Here is a 26,460-nt window from a genome sequence, read left to right as displayed (position 1 = left end):
AAAATTACGAGAAAAAGTCGTAACTTTACGAGAAAAAAAGAAAATAACACGTAAAATTACTACTTAATAAACATCTGACTATAATCTCATAATACTACGACATTTTTTCTCATAAACTTATGACTTTATTTTTATAATATTATGACTTTATTCTCGAAATCTCAGATTTATTTGTTTTCCTCAATGTGGCCCTAATACTCCGTCGTACCGTAGACCTACAACAATGATAAATAAAAATGAAATTGTAAACAAAAAACAGTTATTCATTTCCATTTTTAAAGATCCACAGTGAGCCACTGGAGAGGAGCTGAAGAGATGCAGGTTGCTGACCGCTGGACTAGGATCATATAAAACCACTGAGCTAAGTCTTTGTTCAATCAAACCAAACATCATATGAAGATCACTAGATGGAGGAAGAGAAAAGAACCACAGTGACTGTTTATCAGGTTGTCATGGTTCAACCGACGCCTGTTTACTGGTGTTACTGGTGTCAACAAACAGACAACACAGACGACTGGAGCTTTCTATCTGGTCTGAAGTAACAGGCATTAATTACACCATTCACCATCACGGAGTGCAGTGACTCCTACTTTAGGTTTCATTATCACATTCTCTCTCCCTGTATTCATTCTATTATATTATTACAAGTGCAAATGTATGTTTTTATGTTAGACTCCAGCAGCTGTTGATACTGATTTAATATTTATTTTTTCCAGGGCCATTAAGCTCCTAAGTGGCCTACCGTAATGTTTTATGACTCTCTTAATCAAATCCATTGAGTCCAAATCAAATCTATTCAATCGCTGAGAGGAGATTTAGATGAATAGAAGGAGGGAGAGAAAAACAATGTTTGAAAGGCCGTTAAAACAAACGGGCTCAAGGAAAAGGAAAGCATTAAGAAAAACATGTTGATTTACTTTAAACAAACTGTTTGTATTTATGTTTTATGTATATATGTGAATCTTTCATCTTCAAAAGACTGAAGGAACAATAAGATGTTTAATGCACGATCACAGGACATATGAAGAGTATAGGAGCTGCATCCGTCTCTTCAAAAAGAAAGTATTTATAGGAAATATAATGAGTTGTTTATCACATGTGTTGGGTCATTAGCAGTTAATAATGAGGGCAACACGTGCCCGGTACACCAAAACACACCGGCACATCTCCACCGTCAGCAAGCTCCATACTGTAACACAGAATGGCACAACAAAAGGAAATGTGCAGCCGATTGAATGCCAGAAGGCTACAGGCTGTATGTGACATGTAAACTATATGATCGAACATCTTTTACTTTTGTTCTTTTTTATCAAATGTCCAACAAAACCATTGAGTTGTCATATTCCGGCCTGTGAGTTGTGTTGTTGGTAGTTGGCTGTGTGGTAGCCTACTTGTAAACATGTAATAAGAATTCATTATTTTGCTCGACTAAATGCTGAGTCTAGTTTTTTGTTGACTTTTTTTAGGGCTTTATGTGGACTAAATGGTATGTGGGACGTGCAACAATATTATCAAAGACATTTTTATTTCTCTTGTTTCTCAGTCTTGTTTTTTTTTTTTTCTGTTTTTGTTTTTTTTGTGTGTTTTCTCTCTCCCCCTTATTTTAAGCTGTAAGATTTTTTTTTTAAAAACTATGAGACAGCTATAAAAATGAAAATACAGTGGTATAGAATGTTATTATGATTGTATGAGTTGCTGAAACTGCAATAAAATCTAAGTTCAAAATAAAAGAAAGACATTTTTATTTATGTTTTCTATTAAATAAAAGCATGTCAATAAACTGTATATATAATTTATATGGCCCTTGATGTGATTCTAATTTCCCAGTATGGCCATATACAGTGAAATTGAGTTTGACACACCTGTCTTAAAGCATTACTATTAAAGGTCTTTGGTGGGTTTTGTTTATATCTGTGGAAGATATCTGACGTTTGGTTCCCACTTCTAACAAGACGTCTGAGCCAATCGTAAACAACATTGGTATCACGTGGTATCTCTGGGTCGACGGATATTAAACGGAGATTGACGGTAAGTGCCTGGCAACGACTTGTTGTGAAGTAAATGCAATGAAACAGGAGAGGGATGAAGCAACATTTAGTGTCTGAATGTTATCAATAGCACCTCTGATGCAATTATCATTCCACTAATACTTTTAAATAAACGGAGGATGTGTTTTTCTTCCTGTTTGTCTTCCTCTCTCTGCGGGTCTACCTGTCATGGAAAGTTCCATTGTCTGCCTACCTGCCTGTCCATCTGTCTACCTGGTGTGTGTGTGTGTGTGTGTGTGAGAGACACTGAACATACGCTCAAGGACCAGAGCACACACACATTCCACACAGCAGGAAAAAATCACACACACACACACACACGCACACACACACACGCACACACACACACACACACACACACACACACACACACACACACAGAGATGCTGTGTTGTTGTGTGAAGGTCAGTCCGGCTGTGTGCTCGGACGTCGGACGGTGGACGGAGGCTGACAGGTGTCACGCAGCACCAGGTAACACTCCTTGTTTTGTTCTCGCTCTGTCAGCTTGACAACAGCCCTCGACCTCGAAGACAGAGATGCAGACGGACACGAGCACAAAAACACACACATACACAGAACGTGACGCACAGATACAAACACATTTAAAGATGCTCAGAACTACACTGATGGTACCGGGTTTGATTGATCAGGTGTGTCTGCTGGTGTGTGGGACGCCTTTGCAAATGACCACCTCATTAAAAATAGACCATTTACAGGAATCTTTCTTGGAGAGTGGTGGAATAGATGTTGGTCACTCAGGCCTGATCCATCCATCCATCCATCCATCCATCCATCCATCCATCCATCCATCCATCCATCCATTTCCTTTCTGCTTATCCAGGGCTAGGTTGCGGGGGCAGCAGGCTAAGCAGGGAATTCCATATGTCCCTCTCCCCAGCAATGTTTTCCAGCTTTTCCTGGGGGACCCCAAGGCGTGTTCTGGGTCTACCCTGGGGCCTCTTACCCAGTTGGACGTGCCTGGAAAACCTCCAAAGGGAGGCGTCCAGGAGGCATCCTGATCAAATGCCCGAACCACCTCAGCTGGCCCCTTTTCGACGCGAAGGAGCAGCGTCTCTACTCCGAGCTCCCTCCGGATGTCTGAGCTCCTCACCCTATCTCTAAAGCTGAGCCGGGCCCCCTATGGAGGAAGCTTATTTCGCTATCTCATCCTTTAGGTAACTACCCAAAGCTCGTGACCATAGGTGACAGTCGGAACGTAGATGGAAATCGAGAGCTTTGCCTACCGGCTCAGCTCCCTCTTCACCACAACGATGCGGTACAGCGCCCGCATAACTGCAGACGCAGCACCGAACCGCCTGTCCATCTCCTGCTCCCTTTTTCCCTAACTGGTGAACAAGACCCCTCACTGCGGGCAAATAGAAGCGTATTGTCTCAGATTAGGGTCACAGTTATAAACATTTATAAACAGTTTTAAACGCGTGGTTAACATTGACAAAACAATGTAACAAAACCAAAAGAATTTAACAAAACTACTTTTGGCAGAATTAGGAATGACAGCGAATGCCACGTAGGGAGGACGTCAGGGTGGATGTGTGGCTCAAACAATATCAGACTTTCACCCAGGAGAGCGCTGTTGGTGATGTCGTCTGAAACAAGAAGTCAACGTTGATTTATTTGTCACGTAACTGACGTACTAAAGTAACACCACTTACGGAGTTATTTTAATCCAAACCAGCATCTTTTCCTAAACATAACTAAGTTGTTTTTTTTGCCTAAACTTAAGGAAGTTGTTTCCTGTGAAGACAGAAGTTTATTCTTATAAACTTAACTTAAGTTTATCACGTGTTGCTGGAGATTCGTAGGAGAATGAACAAAAAAGGAGGAATAACTTTTCCGTCAGATATCATACGAAGCGTTGAATATGAGGATACATTGAGGAGGAAAAACATTGTTTACATAAAACACCTGGCCTAAACCTCTGGTTAATGAGCACAGGAGGAATACGTTGACATTTTGGGTTTGGGATCAGGCGTTCTTAAGCTTTTCTTATTTTATTTATCATAAAACACCTTAAATAAACACTTTTTTTTTAAATCAAAGCGACCCTGGATTATTCTAGCATTACGTAAACTACATAAACACTCTAAGCAGTATGTCAAAACACTGTAAACATTCCTAACATTACATTAAACAGTAACTTTAGTACGATGTCAACACCTCTTAATGTCAAAACATTCTTATAATGTCAAAACATCTGTTTCCTCACGGCTCTCCCCCGAAGCACTGAAACCACGCCTCATCTCAAACTTAAACGTACAGCAATTAGTCCGACATGAAAAAACATTAATCTTTAAAAGCGTCCTCACTGTTAATCCAAAATAAAAGCCCTGCAGCTGATATGTGACTGTAATGTCTTATGAGAACTCACTGAGACTGAGCAAGAGCAAGTCAGCAAGGACACGAACGAGGAGTCCATCTTCCCCACGACGCTTTGCGATCGCTCATCGTTTCCTCTGCATAACCAATCATGTCAAGTGATGCAAAATATAAACAGTGTTAGAGCGTGACTTGGTTCTGAAATTGACTTGTTGGCATTTCTGTCTGTAAACAACTAGTTTTGTAGTCCATCAAATATTCTGTATGCTGAGAGGATAATGAGTCGTTTAACTCGGAGAGGGAGAGCCTCATGTTCCATAACAAACACAAACGGAGGCATTTATATGGAAATGTGCGTCTGTGTTGCAGCATTTGTTAACATTGTCACGGCTCTAACTGTAGCTATTGTACATTAAATATTCTAGCACCTTGTTACCCGCTCAGTGTGATCTGTTTCCATACATGCATGCATAAAACTACACGTCTAAATTGAGGGTGCTTGGTTGACAGATAGACGCGGGAATAAGCATTAACAGTGATGTGATACTATAGAAGTGACAAGTGACTGACAGCAGCTAGCAGAGCAGCTGGTGAGACTGAGACTGAGGCTTAAAACAGAGACTTCACACTGCAGCTCTACAGCTCACAACAAACCGCCACTTCACAGCAGCAGCGTTGATTGCAGAACTTTTGTTTGTGATTATATTATCATATATGTTTTCATATTATTTCTCTGACACATTGTCTTCTGTCCTCGCTCTGTGTGGAGCTGCTCAGCTATGCAGCGAGCTAAACACACTTACAATGAAGGATGAAGACAACTGCTTGAGGTTTTTACCAACCCGTCAGATACCGCAGATTGGTCAACACCCCTCGGCGTCGGAGACCGACACATGGAGGCGCCCTTTATCGTCAGTATGTGACGAACCGGGCTTTAATTAACTCCAATGTAAACCCACCCGCGGCGTTATTTGACGATCAGAGCAGGTGATGTATTAATAGTCCGCTCAGGGCGGGAGGGGTGGTGGATGCGTCAAACAAACACAAGACTTTCAACCATTAGGCCGCTGTTCGTGTCCCGTGTGAAACTTAAAGTTGACTTGTTTTGTCAGGTGACTCGTCGGTATCGTCAGTCCCGTCAGTCCCGTGAGTCTCGTGAGTCCCGTGAGTCGTAGTCAGGGAACCAGGATCCTTTCCTAACCCTAACTAAGTGGTTGTGCTGCCTAAACCTAACTTCCTGTGAAAATGTAAGTGTAGTGGCTATATTTAGTCTTCATTGTTCGTATCTTCATCTTAACTTACTTTCTGTCAATAACCACATTTCAAGGAAGACATGACAATGATTTACACGTTGAGTCGGCCCGGTAGCAACGGCAACGGCAACGGCAAAACAACCGTGTTGCTCCGCCGTCCACTCGTTTACTTACACAACAGACCTTTCTTCACAATAAAATCCACTTCCTGTCCCTTTGTCACATGTGTACGGAAGCCCCACAGGATGAAACTCAAATTGGCAGTGGTCAATATACAGGAATGAATCACACCATATAGAGTCACAATAATCTCCAACATTAATCTGAAATATATTCCTCACTGAACTCCAGCAAATAATATCATCCAAACAATAAATGGAGTTCATGTTTTGCAGAGTCAAGCTATTCATGTGTGTGTGTGTGCTCACATGTTTAAGGAAACGAGTTAAAGAGCGAGTGCATACATACACAACTGTGCAACATACAGTAGCTGTCTTACCCCCTATATAAAAAATATTGTTAATATTATTGTAGGACAGGACATGGTGGACGTAAGTGAAGCTGCTCTGGGACTGCGTGTCCACATGTGTGTTTGATGAATGAGTGTCCTTGAAAGGGAAGAAAGCCTTCATGGATCTGTGGAGTATGAACGTAATTAGTAAGCTGAAAGGTTGCGTTAACGCCGGCCCGGTGAACACAGAAGACGGCTCGGTAATTAAAATGCCATTTTAGAAATTGAGGTCCCAGAACGTCCAACATGTCCTTTCAGAGTAGATCTTTGGCTTTTGATTTAATCACAACACAAAGTAAACGCTTTTCAGCAGCTGACTCCGTGTTCCCTCCACCAGCCTTCAAGGCTGAGCATCCTTGAGCTCACCCACAACAACAACAAGACGTTTTATAAGAGTTCCTGCTCACCACTGCATTCTCTCACTGTAATAATGTATATCTGACCACACATATAGAGGATATAGAAATATTCTTTTCAATATCTGCAAGTCAGCGGCGTAGAGCACGAGAAGAAAGGGAAACTTAAAATGAGTAAAGAGGAGAGTATGAAATGGAAGATGGAGGAAAGAAAAGAGAAGATGAAGAATAATGACATATACAGAAGACATGAGGACAGAGGACAGGGAACAAAGGAAGAAAGGGGAAGAAGAAAGACACGTTTAGTGATTAGAGGTGATGAGATGAGATGAAGGAGGAGAAAGAGAAGAAGAAATGTAAAGACAAGAGGAGTGCAGAGAATAAAGAAGAGACGTATGAGAAGACAGAGCATTTCAAATCATTACAATTCTAGGAAGAAAAGTAAAGAGAAGAGAGGTTGAAAGATAAAAAAGAGATGAGCAGAGGAAAGAAAAGAGAAGTGTAAAGAGAACAGACAGGATGAATAGAAGAGATGGAGAGGTAGAAAGAATACGAGAGAAGAAGAAGAAGCAGAGATACAAATAAAGCCTGTGCAGTGAATTCAGCTGGATGCATCAGTCCAGGTGTTGTTACTGGCCCGGAGCACCCAGCATGCACCTCTCTCTCTCTCTCTCTGTGTGTGTGTGTGTGTGTGTGTGTGTGTGTGTGTGTGTGTGTATGTTTGTGCTGACTGAGAGGAAAAGTTCTCACTTAAACAACAATGGGGAAGCCCAGAGGGGCTGACCTTCCACTGAAGGATTAATACGCTTTACACACTCACACACAACATCACCAACAGAGACACAACATGGCAAACATGTAAACAGGTACACACACACACACACACACACACACACAAACACACGTAGAGATTACCAAAAACACACACACACACATAGAGAATACATGTACACACGTATAGATGCATGGACTGCCTCCTTTCTCCGTCACCTCCAGCCTCATCAAACTAATCATGAGCTTCTCTGGGAGGATATAAAGGGCCTTTAACAGCGAGAGAGAGAGAGAGAGAGAGAGAGAGATAGAGATAGAGAGAGAGAGAGAGAGAGAGAGAGAGAGAGCACTTCTTAGGCAACACTGACAATATTGGTGTTTAATGTCAATTATGAAAAGTAGCACAGTTTGTTTTAAAACAGAGGGAGAGAAAAAAGACAGCAATGAAGACAGAAAGAGGCCCGTTTCCAAACCCACTACAGAAGGATGGATATCAGTCTGCTTTAAGAGGCTGGTTCTGCTGGTTCCAGTTTATCCTAAAGGTGCTGGGTGGGGTTGAGATCAGGGCTCTGTGGAGACAGCAGATTTCCTTTGATTGGAACAAAGAGGGCCAAACAAGAAGTCTGTGGACTGATGAAACTTCTGGTGCAGAGTATTACCTGCACTGATCAATAATCTTATCAACATGTAGTACTAGGGACCAGTGAACTGAATACAGGGATCACTGACATGCTTCCTTTGTCACATATTTATCTCTCACGCTGTTACTTTGTGCAAAAGCCACCATGAAAAGATGTGAGAAAAATCTAGCAAGCGCTCATGTGAAAGAATTATTAGATAAGATAAGTGTGCTTTTGTTGGAGCAAGTCAGTATTGATGCAGACGGTTTTATATTCCACATTTCCTGAGACGTTCTGAGAGGCGTCTCACCCACAGCTACAGTTTAATGTCTGCAGCTGTGAGTAGCTCTTATATAAGTGTTTAACCCTTAACAAACTGTGTGCGCCGTTAACTGTGACTTCCAGAACATCCACAAAAGAGCCAGTCACCCAGCCATTCAAAGCAGAGTCGTCCATTCAGGAAAGATGCAGAGTTTAAATGTGTAACTAAAACCTGCAGCTCAGACACAGACAGCTGATTCTGCCGCTGCTTTTTTACGTAACGCTCAGAGAAAAAGGGCTGAAAAGACAAAAGTGATGGAACGTGTGTGTCTACATGAGAATAAATCACAATCACTGGGGTCGTGTTCTTGCTTTTTGTACAAGACTGGTGTTCTATTGTGATGTTTGTTCAGCAGGGAGCAATGACAAATGTAGAAGAAGGTCTGCAAACTGTCTCTCCCTTTAAGTGCACTGAACACTGAAGAGCTCAGCATTAATGGATGACATGCAAATAATAATTAGTACCTTTAGGGTCAATAGTACATTCTCTTTTCCATGACAAATATTTCACATTTTTGTATCACAATATTTTGTAACAAGACTTTAACATAAGTTATATTTGTTCAACTTGTTTAATTCATGTATCCATCAGACGGACCAAAGACTTGTTTCTTTGGACAGTACCGTGTGGGAGCTTTCACTCACAGCTCACAGTTATTCCAAAGCACGGCCATCTGATCTGAGACACAGTGAGCGCTCTTCCCTCCTCAAACCTTTTTACTGAATCCGTACCCGGATCCCTCGGAGCTGCTGGACTGCTGTTCAGCAGCTGAACTCTGACCGAGCCGTGGGGAGCAAAAAAGGTAAAAGACAGTTTCCCTACAGAGCATAACACCGGATCAGAGGAGAGAGAAAACAAGGATCTCTCTTGGAAATCACAAAAATAAAAATGAAAGTTTTGTCAACTTATCAGAAGTTTAGAAAACTTAAATGTCAACGTGACTGTTGGGCTCTGTTACACCTACAGAGTCCAATGTCCGGTTCAGGTGATCAGAGAATACAACTCTGTTGATAGCCCTTTTTAAACGCAGGAACTTCTCCTGGAAGTCAGCAACTTTACCAACGCTTTAACCAACTACAGCTTCGAATTTTGTTCCTGGCCCCCAAAACGTCCCTGCTCTGGGTGTGGTATACTATCTGGTGACTATGGGGTCGAAGTTGCAGCACTGAACATCACTGATTGGTCAACCATACGTCTCGAGGTTGCTACAACATGTGTACAAACAGGTGACTAAACAACTCTGGGCTCTGTCAAAGGCACACATCATCACTACTTTGCAGACATCTTCAGTCTTTCTCCCAACATCAGCACGTCTCTTTTCCAACATCAAGTCAAACACGAGTCGCCCGGCAGGAGATTACAAAGAACAACATGGTTACTCTCGTGTGTTTTTGTGTCGTCACACAACAATTGTGCCTGAAACAAAGCTGCTGCTTTTGTTACCAGTCTGATTTTAACAATTGCTCTTCAGACAGAGTGGAAATGCAAACATGACTAAGGAAAAGGTGTTCTGTTGGTCATGATTTAGTTCCTGGGATTTTCATCTGATGGCCAATCACATCTCAAACTCCACATCTGTCTTTAGTCTGATCTTAAACCCCCTCCACCATCGGCATGGCAGAGGTGAGAAGAATGTGTTGAGAAACGTAGAGTGAAAATAATCCCCGCTGCTTCATATCTACATCTACATCTCCATCTGGTAACAGAGGAAGGTCCTGTGTAGATATGGAGACGGAGAACACTTTGAGCAAACGATGAACACATCTCGATAATAAATAGTCTCGTTGTTCTATTGTTCTTCTAAGAGCCGTGAAATCAAAACCTGGATAACACAATACCTGCACTAATAACAGTCTTCACAAAGTCACTGTCTCCATTGCGTTCATTAAATCCTCCTTTATTTATCCTACCGCTTCTCCCCTTTCTCTCTGCCCCCCTCTATTCATTCATTTATTCACCCACTGTGGTTTCTGTTATAAGCGAGCGGAGATGATCGTTTTCTATGCGTTTTAGGTGTCTAAGTGTTGCTTCCCATTAGCAGCGAGCTAAAATCTGTCACAGACTGAGAGGCTTTTGTTCGGCACGCCGGCTCCTCGCTATTGTTCAACACGGGGACTCCTATCAGCGACCGGAACCCTCTAAAGCTTAGCGGCAAAGAGACTTCTCTAATGTGGCTACATGATGTAGGAAAGAATGGAGCTGAAGAGATCCAAAATGATGAGGAAATAGACGACAAAAGCATACAAAGTATATGTATCACACACAGAGATATGAGACGTTATGAGTTATTCCTGGAGCAACCTCTGTAGTTCTTAACATCTGGAGATGAAATGAGAAAATGCTCAAATCGTCACTAATCAAGAAAAGAAGCTTAAAAAAATAAGGCTGTCATCTATTATAATATTTAATCATGATAAATTGCATGATTGACCTTAGCTAATCGTGATTAATCACAAATTAATCACACATTTTGTATCTGTCCAAATGTACCTTAAAGGGAGATTTGTATAAGTATTTAATACTCTTATCAACATGGAAGTGGACAAATATGCTGCTTTATGCAAATGTATGTATATATTTGTTATTGGAAATCAATTAACAACACAAAACAATGACAGATATTGTCCAGAAACCCTCACAGGTACTGCATTTAGCATAAAACAATATGCTCCAATCATAACATGGCAAACTGCAGCCCAACAGGCAACAACAGCTGTCAGTGTGTCAGTGTGCTGACTTGACTATGACTTGCCCCAAACTGCATGTGATTATCATAAAGTGGGCATGTCTGTAAAGGGGAGACTCGTGGGTACCCATAGAACCCATTTACATTCACTGATCTGGAGGTCAGAGGAACCCTTTTGAAAATTGCCATGCCGGTCTTTCCTTGCTAAAATGTAGCCTAACTTTGGAGTGTTATTGATCCTCCTTTATGACATGGGAGCAATGGATTCCTTGGGTTTTTATAGTTTCATATGACATCTGTATCTTCACTCTAGCCCTAAAACTGAACGTACTAGAGGCTCTGAAAGACAGTAAAGTCAGTCGGGATCATCCTCAATCCCACGGGTCTCAGAGGGTTAAAGCTGCGTTTGATTGTTTTTGGCTACTCGAGAAGAAAGGCAGAAACCCCCCAAACTAAATATCAACAGACACATCAACAGATTATCCCCTCAGATCAGTTTGTGTCCATCTGATGGATTTCACTCCAATACTCACTCTTCTTTGTCTCTTCATCTGCTGGATGCTCCACTATGTTCACCCGCTAGTCTCTAACTGTGTCTGATAGGTAGAGTACATGGCTTCATCTGAGCTTGATTGGTGGTTGATGAGAGAGGATGACCTGTCCAGCACAAAGATCCGCAGAGCTGCAGCGTTATATTTATAGCGAGATCAGGCTGAAATTACTCGCTATTGTTAAGATTGCAGACAGTAATTTGATTTACTGTACAGTAACAATACAATAAATGGAAATTGTGGAGCTTTAAGGCACAGTAAAGGTTAGCTGATTAAAACCATTTGGTTGTGATCGTGAACAAATCAGAAAACTGTTGATGAGGTGGTGAACCTCCAGCACTGAAGGCACAATAAAAACACCTACACTTCACACATTACTTCCCTCAATAAAGCCAGCAGACTTTTGTTTTCTATATTTTGTACCTTACTGTAACATTATAACTGCTGCACAGCAATTCCCCTCAGCTCAGGAGGAAAACCGTCTCATCTTATCTGAAACATCCCCAAATTAGCAGAAACGTCTCTCTGCCAGTGTTTGGCATTTGAATATATTTTCTGTGTACATGTAATGTCAAGTTTGACAAGACAAGACACAATAATGAAAGAAACGTGTCCTTTTGATTGTGGACCCTCACAGGAATCCTCAACAATGGCTGCTTAGCTGTTGTGAAAAGATCCTTCTCACAAAGGGAAGATGCTCTGGGACGCTTCTTTAACGCAGCTGAAAACTCATTCAGTCAGCAACGAGGAGATGATGTTTCTTCTGTGAATTGAGCAATTGGCAGTCAGATTGTCGTTTGTGGATATTGTCTGAATGCACGGCTCTTCTCTGGGGAGCAGACTCCTAAATTGTTTACCGACTGAAAAGCAATCACAGCGTTAAAAAAAAAAAATGAATCCTCTGATACATTATCCATGACAAGAGATGGAGTAATGAAATCCCTCCTAGAAATCTGCCAGAGATAGATGGATGGATGGATTGATGGATAACTTTCAGACATCTGTTTTTCCCTGAAGGGAGTCACTCACTTTCATCGTCTTTTGCTGTGAGTTGCAGAGTGTTGTAGTTATCGTCTGTAGAGACATCTGCCTTCTCTCTAATATAATGGAACCATATGGCACTTGGTTTAAATACAAAGCTAACTCAGTGGTGCTAGGTGAGCTAGCAGTATCTAGTATAAATCAAGAGGGCTACCTCCGGGGTCTGAGAAGTGAAGCCAATGCTGAAGTGCCTTAAACTGTCATTCTTTCTAACAGCCAGCAGGGGGCGACTCCTCTGGTTGCTAAAAGAAGTCTGATTGTATAGAAGTCTATGAGAAAATGAGCCTACTTCTCACTTGATTTATTACCTCAGTAAACATTGTAAACATGAGTTTATGGTCTCAATCTCTAGTTTCAAGTCTTCTTCAATACAGCATGATGTTCATTTAGTAAATTATGGTCCCATTTAGAGTCAGATAGACCATAAAGCAGGGGATGCTTTAGGGCGGGGCTACCTTGTGATTGACAGGTCGCTACCACGGAGTGTGTTTTCACTTCATCAAAGTTATAATTGTAACATAAAAATGTCTTATTCAGTGTTTGCTTGTACGTAGCTCCACCCTCTCGTGTCACTTCTGGTTCCAAAAAAACAAGACGGTGACGGCCAAAATGGCTAACTTCAAGGTACGTGTCCACCGGGGCGTTTTTTTTATCGCGAGGGCACGCGCCGCTTCCCAGCGTTGGACGCTTGGTGGGCTGCCACTAGACACAACACACTCGGCACCTGATTGGACGAAGACTTTCCCTCCGTGGGCTGCTGCTCTCAGCTTTCAAACCAGAAACAATATGGAGGCTCATTTGGACACTTTCTTCTTCTTATTTCACAAAAATAGTTCACCGAAATGTGTTTCTGAAAACATTTGAGGCGAGAAATAAGACGTGCAGTCCCAACGCGGTCTGTGGATTGTCTTGAGTAACCAGGTCATGATTTCTGGAAAGAGACATCGCTGTTGAGTTTTTCTAAAGTATTTTTTTTTTTGGCGCTTCAAGCATCACCAGCCGAGTGACATCTAGTTCCATTAAATTGGGAAGAAAACTTTATTAGATTTGTCTTATACATAAAGGTACATTCATGAAACTTGACCCCTGCATTTAACCCATCCTAAGAAGCAGTGAGCTGCTGTAAAGCGCCCCGGGAGCAACTTGATGTTCAGTGTCTCGGTCAAGGACACTTTGACTAGATCGTGGCAGCCGAGACTCGGACCGCCAACCTTGTGGTCAAAGGACGACCCGCTCAACCCACTGACAAAATATATATCTCTACGGCCGGTATCTCCAACACACTGGAACTCAAAACAATCTAGATTGATAAATAGCGCTACAGGTAATAGGACAAATGTGTATCTTTGATTTTGGAGTGAACTGTCCCTTTAAAGTCTCCATCACGGTTCCCCTAAAAGCCTTTAAGTTTAAAGTAAAACTTTATAGTGACTCTTCTTATATCTTTAACCACGTAGCTTTCCAGCGTTGTTTCCTGTAGCTTGATAGAGGTGATATAAGGGAAGCTAAACTTAAAGTTTCTCGTTATGTCCTTTTTAAAGAAAGAAAAAAAAGAAACGACACGCCAGCAACAAATGAGGCAAGAAAAACTTTACACTCCCAAAAGCCCATAAACACTATTATCCCCCGATGGAACCGCCCAAACACTATCACAAGCTCTCCATTGTTACTTTTCATTGCCTATAAAAGCGGTGTTATTGCTGAGCAGCGAGCTGACGCCCTGCTCGTCTTTACAGCTGCTGCAGATAGTCACAGTGTCCTCGTCTCTGCATTAAGAGGCAGCAGAGACGTCCTTGATGCGCTTGTCTTTCGCTCGAAAAAACAGATGTATGCCCGTTTACCAGGAGGCTAATATGTACCAATACACAAGCACACAATAGATACACACACACAGCAGAGGTACAATGCATTGGAAGGTATGAGGACACCCATGAACCCACATTATGTTTACAGCATGGAGGACAGGAGGTGACATAAGAAACATTGTCTCTGTGTTGTGGTCCATCTATATCCCCAGTTCGATAATTTCATAATCCAGATTCATCGAAGACATGCCCACTGTTTCATTGTTTGGTTTTTGCCAGGAAACTGGTCATTATTAGAGAGAGAGAAGCAAAGAGATGAAACTCCGGTGGTTGTTTTACAGCCGCTGCAGCCATTTTGGACTGAAAACGCTTATTATATTTATATAATATATATAATCCTTTATAGGTGGACGTTTTACTGGCGTCCGGTAGTCTCTTTCAGTCCAAAATGGTGGAAGCGTAGCTCTGCTGCTGGTTGCTGACGTTGCAATGGAACGAACAACTGACTTTCACTTCTTGGCAATAAACGTTGTTTGCTTACGACATATTTCCACATTCAACTCACAACACATTTTGTGTTACTGTATATTTACAGCTCCGTATTCAGAAAGATTTAAGAGTATAAGAAAGAAAAAAAGACAGCTTTCTCTACTGCAAACATACACACACACACACACACACACACACACACACACGCACACGCACACAATCCCGTCATACACACAGTTGTCTATCTATGTGTGTGTTTACAGAGAGAGGGTGTGTGCAAGCATTTGTACGTCAGACGAAAACCAATAGATGCAGTGAAGACATGCTCAAGAGAAGGAGAGGCATTGTGTGTGTGTGTGTGTGTGTGTGTGTGTGTGTGTGGCTTTGTTAAAGATCAATTTCTAACCCTGGCAGATTTGATATTTATCAGAGAGAGACGCAGGTGTCTGACTGCAGGATCTGAAATTGCCACTGAGGGATGGAAGAGAGAGAGAGAGAGAGAGATTGTTTGAAGCCCACATCCAGTTTTAAATATTAGCAATACAAAGTTTAGCCAACAGACATCCAGAGTCTCTTCATTTGACTCCTCAAACATTCTCCATCTCTTTCGCCACATCCGTCTCAACAACACGTCCACCACAACAAATCCATCCATCATGATGTTTAGGACACAAACGTTCAGTTCATAAAATAAATACATAAACTACTGGACACACTGAGTGTGAGACAAAAGCAGGAACTCTATGTGAAACTGAAAACTTACCTGATTCGGAGGGATTCAGTATTTCTGTATGAAGCGAAGCCGATCAGGACCGAGTCCAGCTGTGAAGTGATGACTGGATCTGATCTGCAACAGCCTGGAAAAGAAGAACAATTAAATATAAAACTCTCAATCAAACATTGTTCACTTCTTGGGTATATAAACATCAAGTTCCTTTATAAACGTCCTCTTCAAAATATCCCAAAACCTGTTGATATCCAAGTAGATGTTTCTCCTTCAGACCAGAAATATGGGCTTTTCTTTTGGGCATGCATCTCTGCAAACTATCGGCTAGTTGTGTCCAACTCACAGAGCTGGCAATAAACAGGCAATAGGCCGTGTGTGACGAACTGACGTACAAACCCCAACTGAATCGCATATTCTGAACGTGCTGTATGCATGTCCAAAGAATGCTCCTAAAACCTGAATAATATCAACATATCTCACATGTCTTCATTGGAAAATACTCCATTGAGAATATCCAAACAGAAATATGATGTTTCAAATTCATATCGTCATATTCTGAGTAAAAGTGAGTATTAGTGTGCATGTAAACGTAGTCAGTGTCACCATGTTGACCATAAAAACAACAGTAAATGAGTGTGCCATGCTCGTGCACAGCAGTAATACAGATATAACTGGACGTACAGTTCCCTGTGGGGACAGTCATCAAGACTCAAATGTAGGTCACAGTCCAACAATACGGGGCGTCATTCACCAAACGTCAAGTAAACTCACAATGCATGTGTTAAAAAACTGTAATATGATGAAACAAAAATGAAATGAGATGTCAGGCTGACTAGAAGGAATTCACAAAAAACAACTCTTAGGAGTGTAAAACAAGTAATGCAAATACAACATGACGCTCGTATGTGTGTTCAGAGACGTGTTTAGATGAGGGACAGAAACCTGAGGGAGGATCAGAGCACAGATGCCTGCAGAGAACAGATTCATCTGTAATCCATCACTGTTTTTGTTTAGCAGTAACACCTGTCTCCCTCCGCTGTCAGTCAGAACAAGGTTAGAGCTGCACAATGACAATATACCGCACGCCTGGCTGCATGGGTGACGAAACAATAATAAGGTTTCACACACCTGACCTTTGTTCATATTAGCCAAGACATATCTAATTTGGCCATCCCATCATGTCATTTACAGTCAAATCAATCACAGACAGACACTGTCAACTTTATATATGACATGATTACAGCTATGGAGGACGGAACAGGCCAAAATATAAAATAAATAAATAGATAAATAAATAAATAATGAAATACATGAATAAATAAATATATGAATACATACATAAATACATAAATAAATAAATACATAAATAAATAGGTAGATAAATAAATAAATAAATAAATATATTTAATACATTTAATTAAATTAAATAAGTCATTAAATGTAGCAGAAATTATATCAATATTAAATGTATTAATTAATTAATTGATGAAATGTGACATAGATTGACATTTCTGTTTCAATTTTCTTCCTTATTTATTAATATTTTATTACTCTTCTGTTTAATTTTACCTTTTATTTATTTATGCATTTATTGTTATTATTTTTAAAATGTATTTATTTATTAATTTATTTGTTTTATTTATTTTATTATTATTTTAAATATTTGTATTTATCTGAGTATGCATTTATTTATTTATTTCTGCATGATTTTACCCTTGCATTTCACCCATTTATTTCATATTCTTTTCTTTACACATTTCTTTTTATGCATTATTATGCAAATGAGGGTGCTGCCATTCAACGCTTATCGTCATGACCAGGTTGCAAAAAGTGAAAAGAAAGTTTTCCATGCAACTCTCCAACTGTAGAGCGTCATTTATAAACAGTGTAATCTCAGTATAATTTACATGATGACAGTTCACGTCCGGTTTATCTCGTTTGTGCAAATATCTTGGGCACGACTTTGAATTAAGATGAGATCATGAATCAAACCCGTACAGCTTCTTTGAATTGCAGAGAACATAATTGAATCTGATTGGATTAGAGAGACAGAGCGACATCTAAATGCCCATGAAAGACTGAGATCTAATCAATCCAATCTGATCCTCTTCGCTGCGTCTCGCTATCCGACATCTGAATCAAGCCTCATCCCTCGTCTCCAGCTCTGTGTGAAGAACCTCCGCCCCCCGCCCGCCCCCGCTCTCTCCCAGAGTGCTGGTTACTGATATCGATGATGGCACACAGCGAGGATGTTGGCGTTTCAGTTTTAAATGAGCAAGTCGGGACGGCCGGGCGTACGCTCCGGAGGAAGCCCTTTGTACTGCAGAGGCCAATATGTCTGGATAATGAGACTGTGGTTCAGACCCGGACAGCACGGCCTTATGGGAAGGATGCTGCTGCTGCTGCTCTGGTGTTATTAAGATGAGAGGAGAGATAAGTGGATGGGAGTGAGTCAGTCTGGCTTTGTTGACTGTCCAACGCTCCTCTGTCTGCAGTCTGCTCTGCTGACATTCGGTTACATTCAGCTGTAAATTGGCTTTGGGAGGGTGGGGGTTCGTCCACAGTGGGAGGCGGAGGTTCACTTCTGAGCTTCTGATTGGTAACCGAACAATAACTGCCTTATTCCATCTTCAGCAAATGAAAAGCATGTATCAGTGTTGATTTGTTCTAACACGTAGTAGTGCCATGATTACTTCCTTGATATGTTTCCTGTTGAAACAGGACGTTAGGTGATATCACCTTCCTGTAACAACTGGAATATCAGGCGGTGTTGATAGGAGAGGGAAAAAAAATATCATACGGCATTATTGGTTGGAGTTTTTGTTTAGGTATACTGTGTACAGAATGAGGTCACCATTTAAGATTCAAAGTTTTGTTTTTATGTTTCAAACTATGACGCTCTTCGTCAACACATTCTCACTCCCAACTCGTCAAATACCGCGATTGGTCAGTGTCACTAAGCATCGAAGACCGAAACATGGGTACCTCTCTAGCGTTACTGTTGGACAGACCAGGGACGACGTATCAATATACGCTCGTTACAGGCATAATGTCCTTTCAAAATAAACTTCCGTTTTCACAGGAAGTTAGGTTTAGGCAACCCAACTACTTTGTTAGGCACAGGCACAGTGTCCGATGCCGAGGGGCACTGATCAAACAGCGGTATTTGACGAGTTGGGAGTGAGAACGGGCTGTCTACGTAGCCCTCTAGCATCAGTTTTGCATGTGTCAGTTTCCGTTTGTTACATGAATACACTGTCTTTACAAAATAATTATTGTGTTCACAGGAAACTACTTGATTGGTTTAGGAAAAGATCATGGTTTGGGTTAAATAAGTATGTTTCCTATGTAGTTGAGTAGTCTACTTTAGGTATTACTACATAATGCTATGTAGCATAACATACATGTTTAACTTAAACTAAGTCAATGTTAACTTTTGGTTTCACACGGTACACAAACTACAGTCGTCCAAATAGACACTATTTTAGAAAATAGCAAAACTACAATTAAAACCACGTGCTTGTACGATGATGGTAATATTCTAACCATGCTACAGAACAATGTATGCCAACACATACTGTAGCTTTGAGGACAAACCGTTCTCATTCCCTGAGAATTTGATTTGAGTATGTTTTTAAGACTACAGCTCAATAACATCACATTGATTTTAATGGAACTTCAATAATCACAACTTGGCAAGATTGTTTGCTTGTTTTCTGGCAGCCTAAACATCCCATTACACATTAGATCAAAATGAATGAATACAAATGTGCCCTTTGGTGGTTTCAGACTGAGCAGACTAGTTGATATATCAGCATGTATGCACTACATACAAAAGTGCACAGAATACATATAGGATACACAGGCATCAAAAAGATCCTTTCATTATTTTATAACTGACCAGCTACAGCCAAACTTTAACAGCCAGCTGACTGGTGGATTATTCCCACCCTGGTCTTTAGTGAGCGGTTTAACAGGCTGCAGACAGGTTTGAGATTATAACAAGACATCACACTCAGGTTTGGACAAAAAAACGTTTCTGTTTAGGTCAAAATCCTCCTTCACAAGGTCACACATTGGATCTATACGCAGGCAGAGAAGACAGTCAGGAAATGATATGTGTTTTTTGTCTTTTAGTGTTTGTCTTGGTAGGATAAACAAACTGTGGTAAGATTGTCAAATATCCCAACGTTATGAATAAAACAAGAAGGCGAATGCACAAGAAAAGTCTGTCACCTGTCAAACGCAGGGATGGAGGAGAGGGAGAGTGGTGGGTGGGGAGGGCAAAAGTTGAAGGAGAAGAAAGACGGGAGGGCAGCTGATGGAAGGAAGGAGAAAAACTGAAATGGACAAGGAGATAAGATGTGAGGACTAACAGGGTAATTGTTTGAATAGGATACTGGATGGACTGATGAACGGGAGGATGGAGATAGCCTGATGGATGGATGGATGGATGGATGGATGGATTGATGGATGGATGGATGGATGGATGGATGGATGGATTGATGGATGGATGGATGGATGGATCAGCCTGGTCTCACTCCCAGGACGTCAATTAGCGCTGCTTGGGCAGTGCCCCTCGGCATCTTGACAGGGTTAGTGATGAGTGCTTAGATGGATGACTGAAGAAATGGATTATTGATTGGATAGATTAATTGATGGACGGATGATTGATTGGATAGATGGATTGATGGATAGATCGATGATGGTATGGATGGATGGATGCATAGGTAGTCCGATGATGGATGGATGGACGGACAGATGGTGGAGAGATGATGGGTAGATGATTGCATGGAAAGATAGATGGAGTAATGGATAAATTATAGATGATAGACAGTCTAATCGATAAAGGATGGGTGGATGGATGGATAGATGCAAAGAAAGACTGATGGATCAATGGATGGATGGATGGATGATTGATTGGATAGATGGATGGATGATTGATTGGATATATGAATTGATGGATGGATGATTGATTGGATAGATGGATTGATGGATGGATGATTGATTGGATAGATTATTGATTGATGGATGGATGATTGATTGGATAGATGGATTGATTGGATGGATGATGGCTGCAAGGATCAATGGATGACGGCATGTATGGATGGATGCATGGGTAGACTGATGATGGATGGATGGGCAGCAGGTGGAGATATGATGGGTAGATGATTGAATGGAAAGATGGATGGATTGATTATAGATGCTATATGGACTAATTGACTAATGGATGAAGGATGGGAGGATGGATGGATAGATGCACAGAAAGATGTATGGATCAATGGATGGATGTCTGATTATATGGGTGGAGAGATGGACAGATGATGATTAGATAAATGGATGGATAGATAGATCCAATCACTCTCTGACTCAACAGACATCTGATGTGAACACAGATGGACTGAAGAGCTATAAAAAGAAAGAAGAGAAGAAAGAAGAGAAACTTTGGAATAAAGAGTTCTCCTCAGTGAGATGACAACTCACTCTATTTCTATGAATAACCATCATCTATCAGCCTGATTAAGTCACTAATCCTCTCTGTTCTCAGCTCGGCTGATTAACACAGGAACACACACAGTCTAAACTGTGAAGACATGACTGAGTACAGACTGCGGAAGCTTTAAATTGGACAAAATCCCATATGAACCTGTATTAATAGGTGGAGCTTTAACAGCTTTGTTCTGCATTAAGTTTTCAGGGTGAACAATTTTCTAAAAACGCTAAATTGAATTTTATCAAATATACTTTATTAATAAATCTTTCTATATGACTAAAACGGCACATGATTATTATCAATATTGCACAATATAATGTTCGTTTTCTTACGAATGTCCAGCAACACGTGTACATTTTTGCTCGTTACATGCATACAGTCTTTTCAAAATAAACCTTGGTCTTCACAGGAAACAACTTCCTTAGTTTTAGGCACCAAAACTACTTAGTTAGGTTTAGGAAAAAAACATGGTTTGGATTAAAATAACTCCAGAAGTAGCGCAACTTTTGTGACGAATAAATCAACGTTGAATTGTGGTTTCACATGGGACACGAACGCTGATCTCCTGGGAGAAAGCCCGGTGTTTTTTGCCCCACCCATCCACCTCGACCTCCTCCCTACACGCCGTTCGCCGCTACTTAGATTTCCTGCTTCACGATTACGTTAATTACAAACCAATTGTTTTTATGGGATATACACAAGTTACAGTGCATTATTTTTTGTAGGTATAGCTACGAACAGTGTATGACACCAGTCTGTAAAGGGATAGTTTGGGTGTTTTGAAGTGGGGTTGTTTGAGGTACTTATCCAGTGTATTACCTACAGTAGATGACGGTCGGCACGCCCCCAGTTTAGGGAAACAGACAGGAGTACCAGCACGGGAGCAAAGCAATGTACTGCTGTGGACGGGCGAAGCAGCAAAACACATTTTAGACATCTATAAACACCAATATCAGATTAAATGTACGCTATAAATACGTTTAAAACATTGCTTTGTTGCCGTGCTGGTACTCCTGTCTGTTTCTCCAAACTGGAGGTGCGCCAACCATCATCTACTGTAGGTAATAGACTGACTAGTATTTATTTATATTACTCTACATATATTGTGTTGTATATTGTTGCTCATAATGTACATTTTACCAGCCTCAATCCTGCCAACATACAGCCTACAAACAATGCTGAAAACACTCCTGGTTGGATGAAAATAAGTAGGTTACAGTTTATTAAATAACACACACCTGAGATGAATCATGTCATGTGTTTGCGTGTGTGAATGTATGAAGGAAAAAGGATGCGTGCAAGTTTGTGTTGGCAGAGGCTGGAGGCAGGCAGATGGTCAGGGCTGAATCTGTCCCCCCTGTGGGTCCCTCAGCTCTCACCCCCACCCGTTCCTTCACCTTCAGGGTCTACCTACCCGTGTTAAACCCAACCAGAACATCTCCTGGCTGGGCTCAGACCTCCACCACCTTCTCCCTGCCTGGAGCTAAAGTTGCTGAATGTTCGTGGATAAAATCTCGCACCTTCATGTCGTTGTTTTTTTCTCCATTTGTACATGGATTGAGGGTTAATGCTGTCTATTATACGGTGAGGCTGCTTCACAGCTCTGGGAGCAGTCAAACATGTTCGGATATCCATGGGCATCAGTTTCAAAGGAAAGCAGTTTTCTTTGATTCCTGGTAGATTTGATTCCCGACGTAGACTTAAACTTTCATTTTCACTGCTGAGCTCAGGGCTGACAGGGGCTCAGTGTCATGTTCAAGGATATTTAATATACACTTGTATTAGAATTACACCCATGGATGAATACATATTTGTTTTGAATTGAAAAAAAAAAGTCTTTTAAAACAATAACAAAAGCACTTTAACCTCACTTTTCCCGTCTATTTTACTTTGATAACCTCTCAATTTTGTATTCAATCTCAGTAAATTCACCTTGTTTACACTCGACTGGAACTGAAGCCAGCGAGGGGCTGTTTGTGCTGGGCAATGCAGAACTTTATTTGGGCCAAATTAGATTGACTCAGTTATCCCTCGGCTTGCTGCTTAGCCTCTAACAGTAAAAAAAAAGATAAACTCTGTGTAAGTGGAAATACACTGTCACACCTCGGTGATTTCATGTTTAACCTAAAATTGAAGGATAACTTGGCAGCAGGTTTTGTGGTGGGCAGATGAAACTGTGGAGTCTCACACTATAGTTGCTAAAAAAGAAAATATAAATACAACAAATAAACTAAAGGGACTGTATGTAAGTTTTTGTGTTTGACTACGAGTTTTGGTGGCGGCTGGTCGGTTGTTGGTGTTAGCGGACTCCATTTCTACCCAAACGTTAGCTGTGGTTGCACACTTTTAGCCCTGTAAGCGGAGCTGAAATTAAAGGCACTCGCGAGAGTGCATGACGTCACATCTGTTGAATTTTCCAGAAAAAAAACGTTCCCCATTCTTCACATTAAAAGCAGTCTACAGGCTGATAGAGGAGATACAACCTGTTCAAAGGCTATAAAAAGGATTAAAACACGTTTATACGTGTAAAAACTTGCATACTGTCCCTTTAACAACTTGGAAAAGTTTTCAACCGATTCACTGCTGAACTACAATAAATGCGTGATCAGATTCGTCTTATTTCATTCATTGATCAGATGTTGCATGATTAAAGGTTGGCAGTGAGAACGGGCTGCAAAGACACCAATAACACCCCAAGTGGTCATTTTAGTAACACCTGGTGGTGACTGATAATACAGTAATGATGTTTATCTGTTAATTAAAATGCCATAGATCAACACACACACACAAACACACACACATGGTACAGTATAAACCAATCAAAGGCAGTCAGAAATGCTTGGGAACTGTCGAAGGCCACAAACACACACAGAATAAGAGGCTCATACAACTCTGTTTGATGATTCTATAATGATGTTTACCAGTAATCATAATGCAGAAATAGAATGATGAATATAAAATCCAGCTGCTTTGATGTCAGCGGGAGAAAGTTTAAAACTAAACAACACGATTATGGACTAAATGGCCTTGGTAACGGTGGCAGCAGCTGATCGGATGGGGGGGGTGAATGGAAGGTGAACAACTATTTGAAGATTTAATGAAGTGAATTTCAGGCCGAGCAAACAAATATTTCATCCATCTATTCTTCAGATACCTCTGCTAATTGGATGAATCACAGCTTTCACAAGAACTAGATCTCTTAAAATTACAACTTGGATGATGTGTGAATGTTACTTACAAGCTGGCAGCTGGTAAATACTTTAACTTCAAGATGATTTGAATGTGGAATAACTGTCCAGTTCAAATCCAGAACGTGGAATACATCATTTCTTCTGCAGCAGGAAAGAGCGACGACGCAGTGAGCTACAATACCAAGACTGCTTTCTATTCAGCTAATTATAGCCGTCCTCGCTCCTCTGTCCTCTAGCCGGTGACCCAGAAATCGATCGGGGTTCATCTAAAATGTTTCAGTCACTTAAACACGTCTCGGAGGAGACAAGGAGAGAGGAGGCTTCAAGAGGAGACGAGGTACCACAGGTGTATCCTATTTTTTACTTTTCTTATGTAGTGCATCTTGGCTCTTGTGTCCTCTCCAGACAGCAGCACAGTCTCTGGTATTATTAGTCCCACAATATCAGCCTGAGCCTGACAAGGAATCATCCACTGCAGCTGCAGCCTTCCTTAAACAAATTATAGATTTTATTCAAAAAGATTTACAGATTTCACAGCTACACTCCGTGATGCTGCAATAAATCCATAATCCTTTTGGAGCAGCAGTCACCAGGCATCAAGTGATACTTAAGTATTACTAGACATTATTATGAGACATTTGTCTCCTCAAAATGATGCCGAGAGGACATAAGGTTCCTCCATCGTCAAGTCTCTGTTGGGAGGAAGGCCGTTGTCTGGGCGGAGGTATAGGGAGCATAGGGAGGAGGTCAGGGTGGATGGATGGGTAAAAAAACACAAGACTGTCATCTAGGTATTCTCATACAACGGTTCGTATGATATCTTACAAAAAATGATTCCCCCTTTTTCCTACGAATGTCCAGCAACATGTGTCAATTTATGCCTTTTACATGCATATAGTCTTTTCAAAATAAATGTCTGTCTTCACAGGAAACAACGTCCTTAAGTTTAGGCAACAAAACTACTTAGTTAGGTTTAGGAAAAATATTGTGGTTTGGCTTAAAATAACTCCGGAAGTAGCGTTACTCTAGTACATAACTTATCTGAGGAATAAATCAACTACTTGGTTTAGGAAAGTCATGGTTTGGTTTCATATACTTAAGTATGTAACTTGGTTACTTACTAATGTTGTAACTTAAAATAACTCTGTAAATTAATCAACGTTTTCATCCCGTTACAAATAGGACACTAACGCCGGTCTCCTGGGGGAAAGTCTGGTACTTTTTGACACCCCCATCCACCCCGACCTCCTCCCTACGCGGTGTTTGCCGCTCTTTATACTTCCTGGTTCACGATTACGTCAATTACACACAAATTGATATGTGAAACCAAAAGTCAATGTTGACTTATTTTAAGTTATGTATTAAGTTATGTAACATTATGTCATGTACTTCACATTCTTTGCGAACATAACGTCCGTGAAATACTTAACTTAAATTGCATATGTAATGTAGTTTACTTGACTACGTAACAAACATCAACAAACCAGGATCTTTTCCTAAACTTAATCAAGTTATTTCCTGTGAACACAGAAGTTCATTTTGAAGACAGAGTATATACGTAACATGCGGAAATTGATACATGCAGAACTGATGTTAGAGGGGTACGTAGAGCGTCACTTTGAAGCATAGAGCCACTGACAAAGAACAGGTTGTGGGAGGAGTTCGGATGCCAGAGTAGGTAGCGAGGTGTCATGTTAGTTGAATGAAAAGCACCTTCTTGTCTGATCACAGACAAGACCACACTTCTCCCTAGAGTCAAAATTTCACGGGTGATGAAGCTAAAGGCACTGAAGGCTGACTGACTGCTCGTATCCACCAATCAGAAGCGAGCCGGTGGGACGTGTCAGTGAGTCAGACGAGTCTATTTGGTGGCAGTCTGAGGTGAGCTGTGGGTGAGCGCGTCTGTGTGATGGGCGATTTCCTGGCTGACTGATGGTGTTTTGAATGACTGATGAGGTGGATGATGTGGTTGAGTGCGTCGGCGTCCCTGAGCTGATAGACTGAACTCCTCCTCAGTTTACAGGCTGAATATCAAAGTGGCTCTCTCTCTCTCTCTCTCTCTCTCTGTCTCTCTCTCTCTCTCTGTCTCTCTCTCTCTGTCTCTCTCTCTCTCTCTCTGTCTCTCTCTCTCTCTCCCTCTGTCTCTCTCTCTCTCTCCCTCTGTCTCTCTCTCTCTGTCTCTCTCTCTCTCTCTCTCTCTCTCTGTCTCTCTCTCTCTGTCTCTCTCTCTCTCTCTGTCTCTCTCTCTCTCTCTCCGT

The 26,460-nt window shown here is 41.1% G+C and overlaps 1 protein-coding gene across 3 annotated transcripts in view; it reads right to left on the bottom strand.

The window, feature by feature from the left end:
- si:cabz01090165.1 (uncharacterized protein LOC100333421 homolog) overlaps positions 1 to 26,460 on the bottom strand; it is a 398,220-nt gene that overhangs the window by 111,770 nt on the left and 259,990 nt on the right. For all 3 annotated transcript variants that reach the window (XM_037776323.1, XM_037776324.1, XM_037776325.1), the window contains exon 5: positions 15,554 to 15,647. The gene's annotated coding sequence lies outside the window, so the exon portion shown is untranslated. The remainder of the gene's footprint in view (positions 1 to 15,553; positions 15,648 to 26,460) is intronic.

Source organism: Sebastes umbrosus, chromosome 7 (assembly GCF_015220745.1).
Source record: "Sebastes umbrosus isolate fSebUmb1 chromosome 7, fSebUmb1.pri, whole genome shotgun sequence".
NCBI classification, from domain to species: domain Eukaryota; kingdom Metazoa; phylum Chordata; class Actinopteri; order Perciformes; family Sebastidae; genus Sebastes; species Sebastes umbrosus.
This window is presented reverse-complemented; position numbering and strand designations above follow the sequence as displayed.